Below are 20,112 nucleotides of genomic sequence, written 5' to 3'. Positions count from 1 at the left end.
AGTGGGTTTCATAGCTACTAATCCAAATAAAAGATAATAAAAGTATATACCTAATAAACTCTGTAAAGGAGCTCAGGAGTATATATCTGTCATCTCTCTTACTTTCCTGGAGTTATTCATTTACTGAAGTTCTGTCCGTTCCATGTTACTGGCATTCAGAAAGTCTTGGGAGGTGCTTAGGCTAGTACATTAAGTTTAAGTTCATATCATGAAAAATGTAACATGCATATTTAGAATTTAAAGATGGTTTCACATTCTGCAGCAGCTATCTACATCTTGGGGAAATACTGACTGACTGCCAAGATAAACAAGGCTGAAGAGGTTAGTAACAGATATATAATTAAATAAATTTAAACTTTACCATATTCTTCACTGCCAACATGTCTTGATTTGTATCATTTTCTTTTACTGTCAGGTGTATTCATTCCAGTCCACATTCTTTATAAACCAAATCACAGTTTTACAAAGTACGTTTATTCTGTAGAGCTTTATTTATGCAACCTACCTAACTACCTCTAGCATTCCTTTGATGTTGTGTTATATTACATTTCTGTTAACTTTTATCTCTATTATTGTTTGGTAGGTGATGGAATTCCTTTTGTTTACCACACAGATGCCCTTTGTGTAAATGCCTGGCACTGAATTGCAAGTGCCAAAATCCTATGAATATACAAAGTAAGCTCATGAAACACTTTCGTAATTTTTTACAGGGTCATAATTATATAGAACTTAAAATATCCATCAAAATTAACATTGGGCAATAAATGCCTAATTGGTTTAGTAATGTGCTAGCGTGTAGCATTTATTGTGTTTCTACGTGATTTGTATCATGTTGATCACAAGGCACAGTCAGAAAAAAATGTTTTACATGTTGATCCACGGCACATCTGATTGCATCATGGAATCAGGAAGGTTTTTTTTTCCCTGTTGAAACAAACTGTACCAGGGTTTTTTTTTTTTTGCCTTACTCAACTATGTTCATAGGGTTTTATATCTGGGATATGTTTATTTCCCTAGTGCTTAAACTAATGTCTTTTTTCAGCTCTGACTTAGTATGTAACTGAAAGTAAACAGCCAGCATGCTCTAAGACGCTTTATTTACTTTAATTTCCATGATACTTCCTATCATTCATTATGTGTCAAATATTTTCACTGTTGTCACTGCCAAATACTTTACCTACTATTTAATAAAGTATATAATCTAAAAAGTGTATGGTAATTATACAACTACTGCAGGTGTAGTGTTTGCATCTGAATGTTCCTTGAACCACAGCATTTTTTTACATTCCTGCTATAAATGTATATAATAGTGATTTATTTATAATTTATATATATTATTTTTCTATGCAATATATAGACAACTGTTTTTGCAATCATACTTTATTCTACTTTAATGTGCATTTTTTTAACAAAATATTTTTTTGAGGGTCAGAGCATGGTTTTTGTGAGGAGCTCCCACCGTATCCCCCCAAGGCACCCTACAGGACTGCTGTATTGAAATACATAGTTCATTGAGCTGGCCTTGGGATTAATATTATTATTATGAATATTATTAATAAACAGGATTTATATTGCGCCAACATATTACTCAGCACTGGAATACTCATGTGTTTTTTATGCCACTACTGGGAGAACCTACTTTCAGAAGGAATACTCCACCATTGCCGCTCCAAGGTTGCTCCATATAATTGCAATTGTAGTCATTGACCTACATCACACGTCTATGGTTCTGAAGCCTTTATAATGTTCAGTTTGGAGACTGACATGTTTGTGTTCATATGGACTCCTAATTGAATGGATGTGTTTATCTTAATAGTAAAGTACTAGGTTTCAGAAATCACAGTCCCATAGTGTATTCAAAGTCTTGCCCAATAGTGTGGTGCAGTTAGATAAACTGTGTTAGGGCTTCCCCACTGGGGGCGAACGGAACAGAGGGCTTTGGTGTAGGGACAGCCAAGATCAGGTACTGAGGAGGATGACAGCAAGACGCAAGGTCTAGGCAGACTAAGGTCAGGCTGCAAGCGTAGTCTAATTCCAGGCACCGGTCAAGGCAGGGAGCAGGCAATCATAGTCAAGGTACAGGTCAGGAATACAAAAAGGGACAATATAGCAGAGTGTAACTGAGCAAGTCTCAGGTAACAAGGCTGAGGATCCAGCAACCAGAGCCTAGAATCAGGGAGGTATAAATTTAGCTAATAGCAGAACAAGGTAGGAGCCAGGAACTGCTCTGCTCATTGGCTGCTGCATAGCCTCAGAGTAAGTGCAGGGTATGCTAAAAAAAAAGACACATCTTTGCACAGCTAAAGGAAGGCTGATGGATGCTGAAAGCTGCTGGATAGATGATCTGTGAGCGGGAGTGTAACAGACTGTTTCTGACTACACTAGACTATTATGTAGCAGCATTTCAGCTAATTGTGTAGTTAAATATTGGTTTAGTTACTTTTTTAGTTACTGAGTTAGGACAGTAGCAAGGTGGGTTTTCCTCATACTCACAAGGCTTTTTCTGCCTGTACACATACCGGTATATAATAGTTGATTGACCCATCCTCTTTTCTTTTGCCACTATGAGCCTGCCATTATCTCTTATACTTTTAACCTATACCCCTCCTCTGGTCCCTTGCTCTCTCCCCTTTTTACTGTTCCGTCTTTACTTACCTTTGTTTTCTTTCTTTAGCCTCTCTTTTTCATCTACTCTCTCTCCCTTTAGTTAAGTTAAAGTTAAAATTATTAGAGAATTTTCCTTTGCCTTTTGAAAAGAGCCTTTGCCTTCATTCTAGCATTTTTCTAATAGCATAACCATATTAGACATAGCACAATGTACTTTTCATCGCCCTTTGAAAATACCTTCCAATAAAGGATGTTTCCAAAAGAAAATTATCTCACACCTCCCTAATGAAGCCTAAGCAGGCGAAATGTGTCAGGTTTGAGACTAATATTTTCTCACGACTTCCAAAAGTATTATAAGTCCTATAAGGCACTATGAACAAGTTTAATTAGAACAGTTTTTGTTTAGTTCTCAACTTTTTTCAACGTTTGAAATTATTATCACTTTCATTGTTACATGGTGATTAATATTGTTTGATTTATATTTAAACATTTTGCTTAATACATATTTGCCAAACAAAAAACTTTTTCTCTCTTCTTATTGTTTGAATATTTCACTCTGAAGGTGTCAGGGGCTCTGCTTTTTAGTGGTGAAGGCCGGGGTGGCCACCTTCCTCCTTCTCTTGGGACCATATAGGTTTTGCTGTTAGAGATAATATAGAGATAGGGAGCCTATCCGTGACATTGATTTTTCTATATTATCTTTGAAGGCTTTATGAATATCTGTTTTTACTATTTGATCCATTTGTTTCTAAGAGGTCTTGCTCTTTTGTTTCTGTCTGTTATTATTCTGGTATTAGAGCTTTGCAACATGATTTACAAATGAAATAAAGGTATCTTGTTTTAAGCCTTGCAAAATGCTTTAATGCTACACAAATCAACACGATTGATAAAAAATAGAAACATTTTCAAGCCGTATGACTTAAAATTAAATGAAATAAGTAAAAAATAGTAGCACTTTCTGTTGATGCCACCTCACTTCCCTTCAACATTTTTGCCTTTTAGGTCTCTTGTTGCTTTAGGATAATCAGCTTGTGAAGAAGTGGCTCCATGCCATGACACACGTTGGGCTTAGTGTGATGTCCTCCTGACCTTGTTTGTACTAAAGATATATTTCTAATATCATTTTTCTGGAATAGCTGGCTATATGATTCATTTTTTCATACAATTTAAAATATATATGACACACTCGTGAACTTAGATCATTATCTGTACACTTACAGGTTGTGGGCCATATATTTGGTTTTGTGTTTACTATTATCAATGTGTAATGCACTTTACATGTGTCACACTTACCTCTTCCTCACTAAAGTGCAGGCATCCCTCTCCTGTGCACGCGGGCAGTTCTGACTCTGGACGTGCTTACGTTCCCAAGATTTATAAGCTTCGTCCAACCCACTGGCCAATCAGGAAAAAGAATCTTGATCATCCTAGATCCTGTACACCTGTTGCTTAATCCAGTGTTTCTTGTGTCCAGCTCCTGGGTTAGCTCCATATTTCCCAGTCAGTTGTGTACAGCCCATTCCCTTGTGCTGTTTCAGTGTTCCTCTCTATCTGTGGATATCCCTGAGTAACCTGTGCCTCCTGTTGCTTCTAGTGTCTCCTGTGTTCCCTGTGTCTGCAGTGGCCCCTGTGTCTGTCTCCTGGATCCCCGGTATTTGACCACTGACATGTGACCTGACCTCGCTTGCTTCCTGCCTGCCATGACCACGGCCTTCCTTGACTATCCTTCTACTTTGTGATTTGTTACCTTTTTTCATCCTGCCCACCCTGGTGTGCCCAAATACCGCAACCTGGCAGTAACCAGCAGCGCAACATCCTCACCACTAGAGGCTCAGGAGAAGACCTGGTTACTGCTTAGACTCTGCACCTTGGCCCTTCACAGGGCTCGCACCACTTCGATGCAAGCCGTAGCGCCCCCCTAGTGGTCCTGTCTCCCTAAATGTTTCAATATGACTGTATCCCATACCTATGTGGTGTATACATTATTATTTTATTTGTTGATAGGTGGTAAACTGTATATTTTTAATATATATTTTCTTGTATATTATTGTTTTATGTAGTCTTTTAGTATTTAAGTATCCAGGTTCTCCCCAGCAATCACAACATACTCAATAGTTAGGGAAAGGAGTTAGGGCTGATTAGGTTAACTGACTAGGAACAACATATAAATGAAATAAAAAAACAAAACAGTTTTATTAGTTACTATCATTTTCATATATTCAACCACAAACACACAGTGGAGATGTTTTTTTTCTTTTTGTTTAACAATAATCTTTATTAGAAGAATAATAAGGATATGGGGTACAGAAATCAATTGGAGGGAATAATCATTCACATTGTTATTGCATATTGACAGGGAGTGGGGATTTCATTTGCATAATATATTAGCAATACCCAACAGTAATTAAAACAGCTTAAAACCGTGAAGGACACCACCACTTGCATCAACATCAGGAGCAATAAACATTTTAGGGTGGGGATACATTGTATACCCTGAGTGGCATATTTCAGACATACTCAGTTGAATGGGTGTGAGACAAGAGAAGTCTGTGAATTGATGAGGGGGCTATAATGGCAGGGGGTGAAAGAGGGAATAAGGAGGAAGTGAAGAGCAGGTAGAAATCCATGCCAGAAGAGTGCCTGTAGTAGGAAAACGTCCTTGGGTCCAGCATCACATCCAGAGAGCTGTGGACCTGTGGAGATCTGGGTAACGAAGGGTAATCCAGAGTCCCCACACCGCCATGAATGTGTCATGTGTGTCTGTAAAAGCACAGGTTAGGTCTTTAATGACCATGAAGTCACCTAGGCTCTGATTTATTAAAGCTCTCCAAAGCTGGAGAGAATAAACTTTCACCAGTGAAGCTGGGTGATCCAACAAACATGGGATAGATCTGGTCCAGGATTCAAAGCATTTGCTAGAAAATAGCAAATGACATTGAAGAAATCCATTCCAGGTTTGCTTGATCACCCAGCTTCACTGATGAAAGTGTATTCTCTCCAGCCTTGGGGAGCTTTAATAAAACAGGCCCCTAGTCTTGATTCAGCCTCCCTAAAGGAAACACAGGCGGTCCCCCAAGCCCTGGTGATCACCTAATGAGCTGCTAAAAACGCAAAAGGTGCCACTTTCCTGGAGGGCCGAGGGAGCATCAGGTCGCAGAGGTGCAAGGGAGTGTGCCATGGGTCAGGAGGCACTGTCCTATACAACAATCTGCTTAGCAAGGTATTTACTGAATCCCAGAAGCCAGGAATCTTTGGACACGACCAGATGTGGAACATGCGTGCTATGCGGGAAGGTCAGATGCCAGTGGAACCTTGTATGCGGATTCTTGAGCGGATATATTAATGGATCATTAGGACACCGCCCTGCAGATATCCTTCCAGTCCTGAGCGGGCCTAGAGCACCCGAGGTCCGCCTCCTATCTGCACACATAGGGATATAAGGGATTTAAGGCCCGGTGCCAATGGGTCCTGGAGGCTGACTCTCTCAAAAGCAGTGATAATGAGAGGGCAACACACTTGTCTAACAGTAGGGGCTATCCAGTGGTGTAATTGCAGGTAGTATTTCTGGGGCGGAATTTCATGTGCCGTACACAGCCTTTCCCGAGTCTTGACCCCCGAAAGACCTAATAGATGGTAATCCACAGTCAGACCTTGTGCATTCCAGCATCCAAATGTGGCTGGGTTCATGTGGCCAGGTTGGAACGATTTCTTAATTGGTAAATTTGTTCAAATGATTAATCTTGTTACAGTAGTCTATCGTTTTTATTGCTGCACTGTTCTTTTTAAGTAATGTTCTGCAAGAAAAATATAAACATGCATAAGTCTTGTAATTTTTGTCCTGATTTTGGCCATCTCACTCTTAAGATTCTATAAATGTATTTGGGTTAGAGGGAGCATTACATATGGAAGGAAAACTGATTGATGCAGTTCCATACAAGAGGTCACTGTATATTAAACAGTGAAAGACTGCAGGAGATCACTTTCACTGGAGCTGAAAGCTGGCTTATTACAAACATACGTAGAGATGCCAGAACCTTCTTTAAACTTCTTATACATATTTGTACTATATACCCCTGGGCTTTTTTGAAAGCTACTTATGGCCAAGTGGCTAGTGCACAAGTGTGGGCTAGATGTAGCTGCTAAAAGACTGAATGATGAGTTTAACTGCATAAAGATGGCACAACAAGGTAAATATAAATATATATATATATTATGAAGAATAGAAACCAGAGAAAAATTCCCAACAAGTGTAGTTTAAAAAACACCTTTCAAATACCACGCTTTCTTTGCATTAGGCTTCTAAGTTTCTGTGTTTTTTTTGTGTTAACATACTTCAAACCCAAAATATCAATATATACAGCTTGTTTTTATATTTTCATTTTTTTCCTTGTAATTTGTATTCATCTAATTTGCCTTTTTTCACTTGAAATTCCCAGAAATATAATGTTCTGCATAAGAAATTACATATTTAAAAGTTCTAGATAAATCAAAGAAGGCACTTTTGTATTTAATTAGCTTATCTCAGGAAGGAGGAGTGAGCCAATGACAATATGATATGAATATTTTACACATTACCATTATTGCCTTTCATCCAGCTTGTATGAGGTGTGTATTCAGTGTACATCTGATTCCTCGATCCTCATGTTTGTTTATTCAAGACTCCTGCCTTGCACTGATTGTGTCTCAAGCCTGGACTAAATTAATGTTCTAGAAGAAAAACATCCTTGATGTCCAGAAACATGTTTTTTGGACTTCGTCCAGAGAATAAAAGGTAAACTGAAAAATAAAAAAGCTAATGGATTCACACTAAGATGTTTCTCAAAGCAAATCACGTTCCCTTTCCAAAGATCAGCCAATGCTTCAGAACGCAATGTCTTTGAAATTCTGGTAACTGGACAAGGGTTAAATTAAAGGGCAGTTACAAGTCAAAAGAACCCAGGGAGCATCCAAGGTGAAAAAGCACATGTGGTGCAACCCTTTAAATGTTTGAAACTATTTTTGGAGTTGCTCCCAATGTTTTGTTCACACCAGCGGGTGGTTTAAGAGATAATCCCAGAGAGATTCAGGGGCTGACTTTTAAAAACGGATGGATTGTTTAGATAACTTTTTGTCTAAGTTCAAAGTGAAGTTCTGTCTGTGGCATGTTATACCCTCTACATGGAGCACCTATGATTGAGCACCATGCTATCTAATGTAACTAAGTTTAAGGTTGAAGGAAAAGGGCAAGAATGTCATTTTCTACTTAACCAAAATAAACTGAACCATTTTGAAATGTGCTAAGATGGAGCACATTAACTGCAGGTGCTTCCTACCTGCCTTTAGGCTTTCTGTAGGAAGATACTTCTAAGATACTGTCCAATATCCTGTTTAAAATAATGGTACACATTAGCCCATAGCAAACTTTTATGAATAACCTTCTATTAGCTGACTAAAATGAACTGCTGACAAATGAATTCCAGTCTGCTGTGTGAGTTGTTCCTGGTCAGAAGATATAAAATTACTTAAAATTATCATCCTACTTTGTCACTGCAACCTGTACAACATCCCTCAAATTAGATGAACCTCACGTAGTTTATGAGACTTTGAAGATAAATAATTAATTAATATTTTTTTTTTTTATAATCACATATATCACATATCACATAACAAATGTTTCATAAATAAGAAATCTACATTTAAAAAGGAGCCCACATATATGTCTCTTTAATCATAACATTGAAATCGATGAAAAACAAAGCCTCCATTCAGAACTCCAATGGACCAAACCAACTGGGTTTCCAAGAATACATTGGACTGCATACATAATTCATTGCACATTATTGTTTTCCCTACACGGTTTGTAATATAGATTCATTAGGAAAAACACATTAATAATGCACATGAACACTCTTATTCATGGGTGGTTTTTGAAATATACAGCAGGTACAGTTAAAAGGAGACCCAGGTGTCAAGTGTCTAGCAATTTTACCACCTACTGATGTACCTGAGTCTTGTAACAGACAGTAACAACTTTTGGATTTGGACCATCTATTTTGTAACTTCTAGGACTCAACGAAAAATTATGTTGGACTTCCAGTGAGTTTTCAGAATTTTTCAGTGCAACACTGCCCCTTGCAATAGTTTTGTAGGAACTACAGCTTTGGTTTCATTAACAGTTGCTGTTCTCCCCAGGCAAGTCCATAGGATTAGAATTCAGATAGAACTAAGCATCTCAAACTGATCTGGAATGCAAGCAGAATAAACCTGCATTTTCTAGATGCTATAGATGGCAAGGATTGCAAGGATTCTGATTTTATGCACATTTTGTAATTACACACACAAATATTATATGCTAGATATCTATTATACTTTTTCATTTAATACATCATAATAATATTTAATTAATATGAATAATAATATATCATTATTATTTTAGTAGAATAAAACTCAACAATTTTACAGATGTATTTATTGAAATGTTTTGACATTTTATTGCTGGAAAGATGCAAACATATATACAATTTATTATAATAAACATTTATCCAATTTATTGATTACTGCACTGCTTTTCAACCTTTTTACTATGGGGGAACCCTTGAATTAATTCTCAGGTCTTAAGGAACCCCTTCTATATTTACTTTATCCACAGACCACAGTACATTGGTATGGTGGTCAGTAGGAGCAAGGTGTCCCTTACAGATAGCCAAAAGGATCATTGGTGTCATTTAAACTGGGGCACAAATTGCTCATTGCTCAAGAAACCCCTAGCAACCTCTGGAGGAAACCTTGTTGAAAAACATGGGATTAATGCATTGAGAGGAAATCTCTAAAGAATATCAAAGGCTTTTTATTAAACACATCTGTCATCTGGAAACCACTTCTCTTCTTTTTGATCCAGCAAACCTGAAATGAATTTCTTAAAAATCATTGGCTATTAGTATACTGGATCACCTAGTTTCTCCTATGATAGTCTACCTTCTCCAGCCTTAGAGAGGTTTAATAAATCAGACCCATTGCTGTGCAATAGGTCTATTTTTGTTTTTCAATAAATATACTAATAATTGTACACAATGGGCCTGATTTAATAAAGCTCTCTAAGCCTGGAGGGCATAAGCTTTCATCAGCTACCTTTCTGGGTGATTCAGCAAACCTGGAATGGATTTTTTAAAAGTCATTTGCTATTAGCAAATGTTTTAATTCCTGGACCAGATCCATTCCAGGTTTACTGGATCACCCAGCTTCATTGATGAAAGTGTATTATCTCCAGCCTTGGAGAGCTTTAATAAATCAGGCAAATAAGTGAATTAGTACTAGACATTAAAAGGTAATCACTTTCTTTTTGTGTTCCATTTTGTTGCAGTAGCAGATCAAACACAAGGGGTCCCTGCTCCCGGACAGAGGTAGGTATTTTAGTAATCAGATAGGCCATTTTTATATGGCAAAAGTAAAAAGTGAACCTAAATTACATTTTTAACTTTAAGCTTTCACATATGTATTTAAAATGATAAACATTTACACTGTTAAGTAACTGTATTAGCATTTGAAAGATTTTTTGCAATACCATAAAGGAGCAAAGAAAGCCAAGTCCCATGCATTTGCTTGTTGGACTACTTCCCAGTCCTGACCCCCCGTGAAGGAAGTAATATAGTACCTCAAAAGAAAGTGTAGTATTTAATTAGCCCAGTACAATTTTTTTAGCATACCCAGCTACAATAATAAAGAAGGAAAATCCAACAATATGTATTGCATTAATCTGTGCCAAATAGATTTGTTGTTATCCAAATATATATATATATATATATAAACATACTGCCTTTGTTTTTTGCAGTAATGGCTTATAAGTGCTGAAAATTACCCTCACAATAGCTATTAAAATGGCAAACACAGTCATTATAGTGTAATAAAGTGTGCTTGATTTGTGACATAAAATAATGACTCATGAGAAAATAAAACCTGGAACATATAAATTTCATGCAAGGAAAAAAATCTTAATCCAAATGATATTTATGTAATATAGCATGCATTTTACAATTTTACACCACCGTTTTGCAGGATACATTTTGAAAGCAGTGGGAAAAACAAATCAGGACAGAGAGTGAGCTGTTTATATCAATGTGGTTGCAGAACTGGCACAGTAAAGGGACACATTGTTGTTTTTTTAAATAAAATGAAAGCATTATTACACTATCAAAGATTTTATTGTATTGCTTTGAGCAAATTGATCTGTTCCAAAGAAGATAAAACAGGAGGGGATATGGGGGGGGGGGGGTATCAAGACTACGTGGACTCATAAACTCTACAGACCTTTTATAAATCAAAGGTCATATGAGTCTGGTTCTCTATATGATAAAATGAACACTGAATAAAATTGGAGTTCTCAGAGGTGTAAAAAATACAATATGTCACTGCTGAAGAATTACTGACATTGAAACACATGGACCTGTAGGTCCCCAACAGGGAATGTTTCAGTGAACGTCAGATTCTCTGCAAAATAAACAGACCTCCAAGAGTGAGTGCCATACAAATAAACATATGTTTGGGATTTTTTATAATTAGGTATTAGTATACTGATATATTATTATACCTTGCTCCCCTTTTTAGTGTAAATACGGATCTTGGCTCATGGCACCACCTGTTGTTTTGGCGAGATAATTTAATCCTTTTCAGGGTGCACTCACTTACACATAACAAGCAAACAATGCCAAAAGTCTCAGGTAAATCCTAAAACCTGCTGTAACTGCACACTTCAAGAGAAATGTCATCTTGTGAATATTATGAATGTCAAAACCAAAACCTACAATAGAAAAGAAACGAAATCAAACAAGTTCCCATATACAAGTTGTTCGAGTTTGGGTAAATCACAAGTAACATTTTAATGACAGATACTGGAAAGGTGTGGCCAGTCATAGATTTTTACAGTTTCATACCCTTAGACAGTGACAATTATTTGTGCCTGAAGTTAGATTTGCTGGAATTAATAATAACTCACCAGTGAAAAGCATTAAGACTAATATTGTGCAATTATTGCACTGTGCAGGTTGCCTCTGGTTTCGCCTTATTAGCTTGTAATTATCTATACATTCATTTTATGAGCCTTTTCTTTGCCATTGAAACTATTTAAAAAGTATTTGGTGTTTAAATTGAATGTGATTTAATGTAAGGGAACATATAGAAAGCTATATAATTCCAGCTGCTTATAAAAGGATTACTCTTAGTCTTCACTTTGTTACTGGTGATCAGTTTTCTTTCGTTCCCACAACAGTGTTTTTTTACCTGCTTTGCTGCTTTCTTACAGGGAACAGGTAGAAACTATTTTTTTTTTCTTTTTTAATACCAGAAACCACTTAGGATCGTTTATGCTAAAATTGACCTTGTAGGTAAGAAGAGTTAAGTTTTCCCAAGATGCACACAACAAGTGCAACCGAATTTTGGTTCCCTCTCAGAGTCATAAAATTAATGTCACAATTAAGTGTTCTTTGCTATTACATTTGCATTTACAATAAAAAATGTCTTTAACATTTCTTTCAATGGCAATTAAAGTCCCCCAGTGAAGCTGGGCCTTGGTATTTAAAATAAAATAAATGAACACGTCATATGAACAACCATATGCTGGGTCAGTTTTACAGTTACAAATATAAAGCTTTTGATAAAAATGAAACATTAATCAATCAATTCCCTTAATCCCTATCTCAATATGCAATAACATTCATAAATATGATTTACATGAATAAAAAAAAAACGTACATTTACAGAAGAGCATATTTAGGTAAAGGTTACACACAGGATAAATTTATATTTGCAAAATGCTTAACCTAACCACTACAGACATCAATGTAAAGCAGAACCACAGACAAGCCTCTCATATGGTTTGGGTTCTGGACTGGTTCAGACACAACAAAGATAAACAATGGGTGGGAGTCAAACAATTGTTTGCTTCCACCCCTCTTATGTCCATCCCATGGTTACCAACACTTACACAGCCGGCACTGAGAGCACATGCATCAATTTATGGGCATTAAAGAAACCCCAGTTTTAATTAAAACTGTCACCCTGTCCTTCAACAATGCTACCGATTTTGGAGAAACCCTCATTCCCCCTGAGTTGGAAGGCAGGATGTTTGTTCGGGAGAAGGGGTACAGAGGGTTGAAAACTTTGTGCCCTGGAGCCAATGGGTAACCAGGGAGATATTGGTGGCTGCCTCCTCTAATTACAAACAACAATACAACTCCTACACTTTCTTAGATCCCTCCCTTCAGAAACCAGCAACATCCAGAAAACAATCTTTGAGTTAAGTTGAGTTGAGTGTGTGATGGACATGGCTTGACTCGACACTCTCTTTCTTTGCCATGATCTGAGCTCAACTCTTCCCCCGAAAATTATTCACCTGCCGATCTCCAAGCTTGGGAGGTGGAACTAGGAAACTCCATTGCCAAGATACTTACTCTGGTTCATAAATCTTCCATCAGCAGCAAATACCAGGAAATGAGTTACATAGCTTTTTCCCCAAGGTATCAAATCTTTGCTGGCCGTGTGGCCAGGCGAGGGGCAGTATGCTATACATTTTGAGATTGGGCTTTTATGCACATTCTGGGATCAGGTGGGCTTTCTTATTCAAAAAGTTACCATGCACAATATTCCCACGGATCCCCAGTTTCTTTCTGTTGCACCACAATACCATCTCGGAAAAGGCCTATAAGGATTCCATCATCAGGCACCTTATTAATGCTGCCAACTCCTATATCCCATGGTATTGGAAGTCAACAGTCACTCCAACCGTGGATCTATAAGGTGTACAACATCATGATGATGGAAGATCTTACTTGTTGAGGCCATCTGACACTCGTTTTCAGGATATATACTTATGATGCTTTTTATACCACCAATACTGATGTACTGTTTTCAACCAAAGACTTTTAAAGAACTTTATAATGTAACCCGGGGATTTCTGTATTATTTCTATTTGTTTATTATTGTTTCTGTAGTATTATTAACCTGTAAAACCTTGAAAAAAAAATTAAAATAAGAACCACTGACAAAAAATTCAAAATTAATAGTGTCCTCCAAAGTACTTTTTTGCAGCCACCTGTGGGATCCTGTTCCAAGGATTGAAGCTTTAAGCCCCAGGGGCCTATAGGGCTGTCAGCCCTGATCTCTTACTCTGCTAGCATTCCATTGCTCAAGAGATTCTCCCTTTTCCCCAGTTCTCCACCAAATTAAACTATATTTTATATATATATATATATATATATATATGTTATATATATAACACTAGCTCAAAACAACTATTGTTGCAGAACATGGTACAAGAAAACATTTGTTTGTTTTGTTTCAGTTTTATTTTTTATATTTTGCAGATATTTTACAAATTAGGTTGGACTGGTTTGCAATATTAACAATACCAACTTGTTCTTATTAAAGATATCACTTTAACAAATATTTGCAAAACTGTTATTTAAAATCAGTGGTACCAACATTAGGTAACCAACTTTCTTTAAGAAAAGGCAAGGTCATATCTCAATATGTAGGCCACATGTCTACTGAGGACTACACCTACTAACAATAAAAAAGGAAAAATACAAACAATAAAAAAGGAAAAATACAAAGTTTTTAGTATTTCAGTACTTAAAACTGCCACAACTTTTATTTTTTACCAGGGTAACACTACCAGATGTGTTGCAAAATTAAATAGGAAAGTACAGATTTTATAAACTGAAGATTTATTCTGCATTATTCAGTTTCTAAAACCACTGTGCCCTAAATCCACATTACTAGATTTACTCTATTAAGAATACCTATGACTAAGGTCAGTTACAAAGATAAGGATGAATTATTTGTGTACATTTTGTTTTCTTCTTGAAGTCCTACAACTTCTACAAACACCAGTAATATGCAGAAATATGATATTGTGTACAGGTCCACAAAATATTATCAGATAATGGCTGATGTACCTAATAATGAAAATGTAAGGACATCACCATAGACCACATAGTACTGTGTCATTATCAAGAACCATCACAACAAATCAGGATAAAAAGTTAAAAGTTTATGAACTCCATGGAACCGACAATTTCTTTTAGCTGGAACATCTGGCTAAAGAAAATTCCACTGACAGCTGCAATTACCATTTTTAGATGTTCTTTAGGGACTTTAAGTATAAACTGCTGTAGACCTGGCTTGTACATGTATTTGCTAATAAAAGGCAATGTTGTTTGCTACTATTTGTAACCATATGTAAATTCTCCTATTAAGAAATCTGTTACTGTATTGCTTCACTGTTCTTTTTTCACATTGCTTTGACACTTCTGTTGCAAAGTGGATTGCAGTATAAGCATAGTACTATATTGCATACAGTATAATACAAAAAGGTTCGTAATATATTACCTGTTATGATGATTTTTGTCTACATAGCAGTTATAATCAATATATCAATGTATTATCCAACACGCTGTGTGTCCCTTTAATATCAGTCTGTATGTTCTTTAGGGACTTTAAGTATAAACTGCTGTAGACCTGGCTTGTACATGTATTTGCTAATAAAAGGCAATGTTGTTTGCTACTATTTGTAACCATATGTAAATTCTCCTATTAAGAAATCTGTTACTGTATTGCTTCACTGTTCTTTTTTCACATTGCTTTGACACTTCTGTTGCAAAGTGGATTGCAGTATAAGCATAGTACTATATTGCATACAGTATAATACAAAAAGGTTCGTAATATATTACCTGTTATGATGATTTTTGTCTACATAGCAGTTATAATCAATATATCAATGTATTATCCAACACGCTGTGTGTCCCTTTAATATCAGTCTGTGCTTGTTTTCTTCATTCTTTACTGTCACTGTACAAATAAATGTAATATTATTAAATAGTATTTATATAGCGCCAACATATTATCCATTAGCATAATTTTGATAATCCTACGAAACCCCAGTCCAATGGATGGTGGGTTTGACTGTCTCCGTAACAGGGATACACAGGCCTGAACATTCAAACTTATTTATTTAAAAGCTCTGTTGATTCTATTACACCCCCATTTTCTCTGTCCCTTTCACCTTTCAGATTTACTACCCATCCCCTATTTTTTATAATAGTAATGTTTCCAGCATACACATTATATTCCAGGTCAAGTTCTAAGCCTAATACTTAGGATTTTTGCCAGCATCCATGTTGGATGGTCCTACAGACAGTTGCTTGAATGATAGAAGTGGCAGTAACCAGTGGAGGAAGATGAGAACATTTTTTCCCACAATTGTAGATGAGGGATGAGTGTGGAAAAGAGAAGATCCCATAAACTGAAGTTGGCCTTCACCAATAAATACATCGGTTGGCAGTTATCCTCTAACTTATGGTATACTTGAACTATGTATCTGTAAAGTGTCTGTTCACAGAAGGTCATTGTTTGCTCTTTACATGCAATAGAGCCTATTGCACATTTTACTTTACTTGTAAATCATAGTATATCCACATGTTTCTTCACATAGTATTAGATGTGGGCAGACATTAATAACTATAGGGAACCATAAATTCAAATATAGCTGGAAAGAAGCACTGAACTATGTTAATACTGTTCCCTCTGGTAGAGGGGAAATGTGTGCAGGTTTCATGGTCACGTCTGCTTAATAAATACAGCAGTCAAAGTGCTGGAAGAAATATATCAAGGTATCATAAACACAATCATAAAGTTACTAAAAATCATAATGGTGTTTGTACAGTAGTTTTACTTAAATCTTACTTGGGCACTTTCACTTGCTTTCTCAGGGCACTGTACATATACTATCTGCTGATAAGTTATATTTACCAATGAGTGTACCCTCAACACTATGTACAGCGGTCAGCTATGAATTACCTCTGATATCCATGGTATCTGAGCATACATTTTGGATGACCTCTCTGTTTCATCCCAAATGACAATGCTCAGGTTTGACAACTGACTGCCTAGGTCCGAGCACAATCACATTAAGAAGGCTTTGTACCCTCATTACCAGAAACCCTACTCTATTACACAAAGGATGCAAAAGTAGGGAGGCAGCAAATAAGCATGGACTAGTGAGTATAACTAAAAGTTACAGGGTTTGTTTAAAGAATATCGTTTGGTAACTTTAAAAGTCTACATCATTACATTGCTCATAAAGCTGTGAAATTTTTGATTACCAAAACACAACTTGGAATTTTTTTATGCCACATTGCACTTTTCTAAATGTGTTTGACTTTTTTCTATGCCACGTGTGTTGGGGATTGGCTTGGGAAGTACCTGCAACTAGTGTTGGTCAAATATTTCACTAATCAATTCGACAGCTATTCCATCAAATAGGCTGATATTGTTCGGGTGATCAAATGCCGAATTTGAACACCATTAAAGACAATGGGGGGGAATATTCGGGTAATTATTAGAGACTGTGTAGAGCTTCTACAGCCTACAATAACATAAAAAAAGACATGTCAAGACTCCCACAGCTCTGCACAACACTCTACAAGACAAGGAAAAAATCAGGAAGGCATTTTTATGTAGCTGGCAAGGCCATTTTATGGGGCGGTCAGGGGATCATGCCAGATTTTATACAGGCCTCCGAGTAGAGGCTCTGTTACAAGTGATAAAGGCCTCAAAGTAGATAGAGGTTGAGGGCCCCTAGGGAGGTCCTCCCTACAAAAATTAGTCACACAGCTCCCTTACAAGAAGTGATATAAGCCTCACAGTAGATAGAGGCAGAGGGCCCAAGGGGGAGAAGCTCCGTAGAAATATTAGCCAGTCACACAGCTCTATTACAAGTTATATAGGCCTCAAAGTAGATAGAGGCAGAGGGCCCCGAGGGAGGTCCTCTGTACAAAAATTAGCCAGTAACACATGGAATGGCAAAACATGCCATTCAGATCCTTGCCTGCCCAGCCGCACATTTGTTACCTGAAAGAGTGTTCAGTGCAGCTGGGGGCGTAGTGAATGACAAGCGCATTCGCCTCTCCACAGAAAATATTGACCAACTCACTTTTAATAAAATAAATAAGGCTTAGATCGGCAATGACTTTAACACCCCATCTGCAGAGTGTACTGATTAGTCGTCCTTAAAAAAAAACAGAATTTCCCCCTATTGACTTCAAACAATATCGGCCTATTTGATCAAACAGCTGTCGAATCGAATAGTGAGATATCCGACCAACACTACCTGCAACCTTCACCTGGGAACCTCCAGGCTGCTGAAAAGGAATGAGGAATAGTTTACTGGGATGTAGTGGCTAGAAAAGTGCAACTATTTAAATATTAGTGAAAAGTATGATTTACTAAAAACATTGGTAAAGTACTTGTTTACCTTCCTTTTGTTGGAGTGTGTACAAAAAAAGGGTTCTAAATCTTTTTTTCTGGGTTCATTGGCATCACATCATCATTATCTTGAACCAGACAAGAAAACCTGTGACGACAAGAAGAATTATAGTGTTTGTAGAGTTTTTTGTGCAACACAATTCTGAAATTACATTTTAGCAACAATAAAAATCTTCAATCTTTCTTAATATATACAGGTATGATTTACTAAATTTACATATTTTGTTAATGATGAGGTTTGGTTCATGTCTGTACCTGACATTTATTTCATATCAGGACCCCTTAGGTTAACATTGCAGCACAATTGCATAAGTTATTTTGCAATGCATTATTTTACCTAATACAAATTATTTTCCCATAAGATCAAAACAATAGGTAATGAAAAGCAAGTCTGTATACATTTTTCTAAATCTCAATGGTTAAACATATTAACCTTTTATTGTTAAACATATAAGCCTTAGCAAAGGTCTGCCATATATTAAAGGAAAAAAAAAAAACACTCTAATAATGAAAATTCCCTCAAGGAACCTTTATTTGTATAATTTATTCTTTACTGCCCGTCAGCCCCTTTATTAGATGCTGGGGGACAGGGAGTATGGCAGGAGTATGGTAAAAAACTGCAAATCTTCCAGTACCTGACACTGGCTTTTCCTCTCCTAAGTGAGACAATAAAACCAATGCCCCCCCACAAATGCCATGGAAAGTTGCAGTAGAAGCATAAACACTGAAGGATGACTGTGTTGTAGGGTAAATTACCTTTTATTATAATTTTTTCTAAAAAAATGTTCAGATGAGATGTATAGCATAGAAAATGCATTGTTTTAATATATCCTTAGATATTGATCCAGAGATGTATATTGTTAGATGGAACAGTAAGGCACAACCACTGTTTTATAGCACTGCATAACAGGAGCCTGTGTACATAAAAGGCAATTAAAAATACAATCTACAGCTTTGTGTGCCTCCTCTCTCCTCAACAAAGATGTAACTTAAAGGAAAACTGCACTTTTAAAGGAATTTTCGTCATCCTATCCCATTAGGCTTCTCCTTTGATCCAAACTAACCCAGGGCTCCCCTGCACTGACGTGATCTGACTTTATCATGATCTGATTTTCACGGTTCTGTTTTTTTGTTCACGTCCATTGCTGTCCTCAGTCCTTTGGTATACTGTTATTGATAATGTACACAAAATTTGCCTTGGCAACTAAGCAGTTGGCGGAAAATACTTCAGTTCAGATAGACCAGATGACCTAGAATTGGCCCCCTTTTTTTTTTCTATTTATCTGATTTCCTCTTGTGTCTCTCATACTTGATTTTGATATTGGGAATATTAAATGGATTTATTCTCATTTATTTACACAGTATATAAATTGTTAACGTATATGAAAAATTAGGTGTATATATGTACGCTACTTAATGCATACAGAAAATACAAGAATGCATTATAATTTGTACAATGTACACAGCAACACAGCACGTAGCCATGTTAACACTTTATTCACGATCAAAATAAATTATAGTTGAAAATGTAATTAATTTATTATATATAGAAAGATGTTCTCACAGTAGGAGTTCTTTATTAATTGTTATATATTTTGATGACATGCTCAATTCAAGATATTTTTTTCCGGTCATGAAGCCTGAAGTAGCTACTGTCTGCTACAAAAACGCAGTTCATTTATAGAATGTTTAAGAATAAGCATAACTAAATGTGTTAATTTGCTTTTAATTCCCATGATTCATTTCCTGATAAGTTTCATAAACCAACACCACTTTCTTTGTTTTAAAAGCCATTCCTTGATCAGCGAACCCATCCAGCCTTGGGGAGACCAGAGAACAAAGCACTGGACTTATAGAGTGTCTTATGCTATTTTATTGATAATTTTTTTTTCTTCACACATTAATAATGAATATTTGTACCTACATGACAATATACTCATGCATCTCATAAAAATCATTTATTGTTGAGAACTTTCTATGTCCACAGTATGAGGCTCAATCTAACCCAGAGGCACAACTAAAAGTCTCAGGGTCCTTGAGTAAACTTGTACAGGGGGGCAATCATATCTCTTACAGAAAATGTCTAAACTTTACATCATCTTTATAAACCTGTTAGATAAGAGAAGGCAGAGTAGGATATAAACAACCCACATGTAAATCTTTTGTTTCACCACATACTAAAGGTGATTTATTTGACTGAGATTTGGGAAC

Source organism: Pyxicephalus adspersus, chromosome 1, assembly GCF_032062135.1.
Source record: "Pyxicephalus adspersus chromosome 1, UCB_Pads_2.0, whole genome shotgun sequence".
NCBI classification, from domain to species: domain Eukaryota; kingdom Metazoa; phylum Chordata; class Amphibia; order Anura; family Pyxicephalidae; genus Pyxicephalus; species Pyxicephalus adspersus.
The sequence above is the reverse complement of the archived record's forward strand: the minus strand, read 5'-3'. Positions refer to the sequence as shown.